The sequence below is a fragment of the Macaca mulatta genome, chromosome 8 (assembly GCF_049350105.2).
Source record: "Macaca mulatta isolate MMU2019108-1 chromosome 8, T2T-MMU8v2.0, whole genome shotgun sequence".
Lineage (NCBI taxonomy): Eukaryota > Metazoa > Chordata > Mammalia > Primates > Cercopithecidae > Macaca > Macaca mulatta.
Genome location: NC_133413.1, coordinates 134,686,994 through 134,692,993, shown reverse-complemented (window position 1 = coordinate 134,692,993; position 6,000 = coordinate 134,686,994).

Below are 6,000 nucleotides of genomic sequence, written 5' to 3'. Positions count from 1 at the left end.
CAGGCAATTGATTATATTCTGCCTCTTTGACAGTGAGGGAGGGCTGAGGAACTGAGAATTTCAGCCCTGTTCCCAAAGGATGGCTTTTCATGTGTCTAAAAAAACCCAAGACTGATTAGTAATTAACCTCTTTCTTTAGAGTCTGCCAAGAGGCCAACTATGGTGGCTTTCTAGAGCCCAAAATCATAGTCTGGAAATGCTGGTGACCCTCTATGAGAGGAAAGCTCCATCCTTAGGACTGTTGATTTCCACTTCAGAGAAGCTCAGAAACATAACATGAAGGGTAGTTTCTGGCCTCTGGTAGGAGGTGCTATTTTACGTATTTTTAAAAATGAAGATCAAATAAATGTATCTAGTAATGAGACTGATGACTCTTTGAAGACTCAAGGAATTGCGTTGCCTTGATGATTTGTAACTCACATATTTAATAGCAAAAATCAGTTGAAACATGCTAAGCACTTTCACCTAGTATATTAGGGAAATAACTGATCTTCTGACCAGGAGACCTAGCTCCAACTCTACTCTTTCCTGATCTGTTTATCTCAGTGCAGAGCAGGCAGTCAGCAGACATGTGTGGCCTGAATGGATAATCCAATGGGCTAGGGGCAAGACCTTGAGTAAGTCATTGTATTAATCTGCCTCAGTTTTCTCAGGTCAAACTCTGATAAACCTTGACCTCTGGGCCTCTCAGGAATGTGATGAGGATCAAATGGGGACATAGATAATCAGGAGTGGCTGACATGTGTCAGCACTTACAACATGACAATCCCTGTTCTAAGTGTTTATAGAGATCTCTTTTACTCCAAATAATGATTTTCTAGATCTACAGCAAAAGTCCTCCCAAATGTGTTTAACTATCTCTAATTCTTCTCTTTCTAGTCTCATTTGAACCCCTTTCAGTCAGGCTTTTACTGAAGAGTGCTTATCAAGGTGGCCAAGGATGTCCACATGACTAAACCTATTGTCCTGCTCTGCTTATATTTTTGAATTCTGTCTTTAGCCTGTGCCCCAGTTGGTCACTCCCTGAGAGCCGACTGCTGCTACCATGACCCCATACCTTCCTCACACCCCACCCTACTACCATTCCCCTCCTCGCCCCCAGTTTTCCAGGATTCTTAATTGGGGGGACCTTCCCTGGCTCTGGGGTGGACTTAACGTCCATCCCACTTCACCTCTTCAGGGACTTCACTGTCAGTAGTAGCATGCCTTCCTCCCCCAGCATGTCAGAGTTTTAGGGAAATGGAAAGTCACACACTTACTGTCTAGCTCAACTCCCCTTGGGCGACAGGTGAGAAACTAGAGCCCCAAAGTCACACAGATACCTAAGGGAAGGGCCGGGAGAAAGCCCCAGCCCCTTGCCTGCTGCACCAGGGCTCCAATGCTCCAGAAAACAACATCTCCTATGGAAAACAATAGGAAGACTGTAACAATTCACAAATCAAGGCTACAAATCTTTGCTTCCACATTTGCACTCCAACTTGCAACGAATTCAGAATTCAAAATAAGGTTTGCAAAGTGTCTATCGTTTCACATTTTCTATCGTTAATGAAAAATTTAACTTTCATGATGGGTCTTGTCATCACTCATACCCTATGTCTGTTGGGGACCACAGGGGACCCCAGAGGATACTGTCCAAGGGCAACAGAAGAGTTAGAATAATCCAGGTCAAATGCAGGCAGGGTACGCTACTTATAAGCTTTCTTCACAGATATTCTTAGACCTGCTTTCGAATATATTGTATCATTTATGGAACATCTACTATGTTTCTAGCATCCACTGGTTATGTTTACACATTATGATATTCAACACTCTCAAAACCTTAGGAAGTAATAGTAATTACTATTTATCAGTCACCTACTATTTGCCATGACTTCAGCATTCATTACTGCCAGTCCTCACAAGGCCCCTCTCTTCCTCAGGATCAGAAACCCTAGTCAGAGTTGACTATTTACCACTGGTCCTCAGCGTAAACATGATCCCAATTCCAACTTTACACACGAGAAACTGAGGTCTGAAGAGATTCAGCGACTTGTCTCCCAGTTTGACCTGGAAGGAAGAACTTACTGGGGTCATGGCAGTTAGCGGAGTAGGAAGTGAATAGGCTGGGCTCCTCTGGGGTCAATGCACAACTTCCGTGTGTTCTTGGACAAGTTTCCAAGTGTCCAAGTTTCTGTAGCAGATGGCAGGTCAGCAAGTCCCAGTCTTTCTGGGGTGGCCCCAAGAACTTCTGAGGAGGGGCCATTGCTGACCCAGGTTGTTGAGTAAGCTTAGGGAGCTGGGATCACATGTGTCTTCCTTTGGGTCCAGCTCTAGTACATCGTCCCTGGAAAATCACTTTCCAAACAGTGGGAAAAGCATTACTCTAATTACAGGAGCCCTTTGAAAGCCTCTCAAGAAATTGTCAAAAAGCCCCGAATGGTGTTTGTTTGTTTGTTTGTTTTCTGAGATGGAGTTTCACTTCATCCCCCAGGCTGGAATACAGTGGCCAGATCTTGGCTCACTGCAACCTCTGCCTCCTGGGTTCAAGCGATTCTCCTGCCTCAGCCTCCTGAATTGCTGGAGTTACAGGCATATGCCACCATACCAGACGAATTTTTGTATTTTTAGTAGAGACAGGGTTTCATCACGTTGGCCAGGCTGGTCTTGAACTCCTGGACTCAGGTGATCCATCTGCCTTGGCCTCCCAAAATGCTGGGATTATAGGTGTGAACCACTGCACCCGGCCTCCAAATGGTTTTTTAAAGTAAACAAAATTAGAAAAAGGAAAATGAAGGTGGCCCTGTACCAGAGAAGAAAAATATAATTCACAAGAACAACAAAGGGAACAGAGAACAAAGCCGATTTTTATTTTTGTTGCTCTGTTTTACTAAATGATTCTTCTGTGTCAGTGCTGTGCTATAAGTATAGGCTAATTTCCATTTCCTCCTGCAAGCATTGGACAGATTTTACCTTGGTCTTGTCATGATTCAGACAGGAAGGATATTTACTATGTACTGACTGTGTGAAATAGTCAGCTGGGGTGTTAGAGTCACCTGACTAGGTCGTCCTCCCAGAATCCAGCATTATTTCCACTCTCCTCTCACTCACTGGCTGAACTGAATTAGAAGGCAGAGGAGCATGGATAGCACAGAGCTCAGCGGCCAGCCTCCTTGGGCATGGAGGAGGTGGAGAGGGTGCAGAGGGAATCTAGAGGCTGGGTCTGCATGGGCAGATGGAGACTGTCTACCACAGCCCCCATGCTGAGAGCTGGGAGGGGCGCGATGATCAGGGCCATTCAACAAGATGCTTAACCTGGCTTTGAACTTGGCTCATTGCTCCTGCAGATGAAGACTGGGGCTCCTCAGCAAGCCTGGGTCCTCCCATAGAATGTCCTCAGGATCTTTCCAAGGCTGAAAAGTTACACCAGTGGGAGAAGGCGTCTGATAGAGTGGCATCTAGTGGACTGACTAGGAGCCAGGAGACCTGGGATCCAGTGCAGATTCTGCCATGCGGAGTGTGTGACTGTGGGCAGGCCCCCTTTCTGGGCCTGATTCCTCTTCCATGAATTTGTAGATTTAACCTAATCCAGGGGCCTCAGCCCTCCTTGTGTGTCTGAATCTCCCAGGAAACTTTAAAAACCATCAGCCTGCCCGAGCCTCACCTCCAGAGCTGCCATTTCTCTTGGCCGAGAGTGAGCCTGGGCACTGGTATTTTTAGAAACACACCCAGGTGAGTCTCATGTTGGGCTGGGATAGTGAATCTGGACTACACCACCACATCCAGTTCTGGAATTCCACTTCCAGGTTAAGTTTTCCTCTTTTTTTTTTTTTTGACAAGATCTTGCTTTCTCACCCAGGCTGGAGCGCAGTGGTGTGATCATGGCTCACTGTACCCTCGACCTCCTGAGCTCAGGTGATCCTCCCACCTCAGCCTCCCTGTAGCTGGGACTACAGGCATGTGCCACAATGCCTGATTAATTTTTTGTGGAGACCGATTCTCGCCATGTAGCCCAGGATGGTCTCAAACTCCTGGACTCAACTGATCTGCCCACCTTGGCCTCCCGAAGTTCTGGGATTACAGGTGCGAGCCACTGTGACCAGCCCAGCTCTTTACTTCTCCATGGCAGTAGCACAGAAGGAAATAAGCGCTCTGTTGAGGCTCAGCTGGCACATTTGTGAGAATCATTTAGTCCTCACAATAGTTTCTAGGTTGGCATCGTTATCACACCCATTTTTATAGTTGAAGTAATTGAGGTCAGAAAGTTTTACCATCTTTTCATCAATATTTACTGAGCTCTACTGCATGTCAGATACCATTGTAGGTGCTGGGGATACGTGATGAACAAAACAGACCCACTCCCTGCTCTCCAGGAGCCACGTCCTAGCCTGGAGATGGATAATTAGTGACAGTAGGCGGTTTTCCTGGGATTATTAACCCTACCTGTTAACTATTCTTAGCATGCCCTTTCATTCCCAAAATGTCCTAATTTGGGCAATAAATTATATTTTTATTCCATAAATCATAAAAATATGAACATGGCTGGGTACAGTGGCATGTGCCTGTAGTCCCAGCTACTCAGGAGGCTGAGGTGGGAGGAGCGAGTTGGAGGATTGAGTTCTGGAGTTAGGGCTGTAATGAGCTGTGATCATGCCTGCGAACAGCCACTGCACTCCAGCCTGGGCAACATGGTGAGACCCCATCTCTAAAAAAACAGAACAAAAAAGAGTCAAAGAATGAACATCATAGATGATGATAAAGACATTGACGAAAATGACCACAACATTGTCTTCTTAAAAAAATCCTATGACTTATGTATTTCTTAAAGTCTTTAACATCAAGACACTTAGTTAGGAGAGTGGCTGCTGGGATTGGGTGATCACAGAATGCCTCCCTGACGAGGTGACACATGAATTGAGGTGTGAATGGTAAGGAGTTGCTGGCCAGGCAGAAACCCGGGAGTGGGGTGTAGGTGATGGGAACAGCAAGTGCAAAGGCCCTGAGGTAGGAATAAGCTTGTTTGTTTTATCTGAGGGATTAAAGATGGTCACTGTGGCCAATACCTAGTGAGTGCCTGGGAGGTGGAAGGAGATGAGGTCTAAGAAGTTTCGAGGGGCCAGGCGTGGTGGCTCATGCCTGTAATCCCAGCACTTTGGGAGGCCACAGCAGGTGGATCATGAGGTCAGGAGATTGAGACCATCTGGGCTAACGCGGTGAAACCCCGTCTCTACTAAAAATACAAAAAATTAGCCGGGCGTGGTGGTGGGCGCCTGTGGTCCCAGCTACTCGGGAGGCTGAGGCAGGAGAATGGTGTGAACCCGGGAGGCGGAGCTTGCAGTGAGCCGAGATCATGCCACTGCACTCCAGCCTGGGTGGCAGAGTGAGACTCCACCTCAAAAAAAAAAAAAAAAAAGAAGTTTCGAGCAGTTTGTCAGCTATGAGAAGGTTTGTATATTATCCTCGGGGCAATGGGAGGCTTAAGCTGGGGAGAGCTATGATTAAATTTAGTGATTCTCAATCAGGGGTGACTTTGCCCCCAGGGAACATTTGGCAATGCCTGGAGACATTTTTGGCAGTCACAATTAGGAAGGGGGAAGTTGCCACTGGAATCCAGTGGGTAGAGGACAGTGATGCTACTAAACAACAAACACGTATTAAGCCCAAAATGTCAACAGTGCTGAAGTCTTTCTTTAAAAGTTCACTCTGCACTGTTGGTGGGGATGTAAAATGGCACAGCGGGCACGGTGGCTCACACCGGTAATCCCAGCACTTTGGGAGGCTAAGGCAGGTGGATCACCTGAAGTCAGGAGTTCGGGACCAGCTTGGCCAACAAGGACAAAGCTCGTCTCTACTAAAAATACAAAAATTAGCCAGGCCTGGTGGTGGGTGCCTATAATTCCAGCTACTCGGGAGGCTGAGACAGGAGAATTGCTTGACCCTGGGGGCGGAGGTTGCAGCGAGCCAAGATCGCGTCACTGTACTCCCAGCCTGGGCGCAAGAGCGAAACTCCATCTCAAAGAAAAG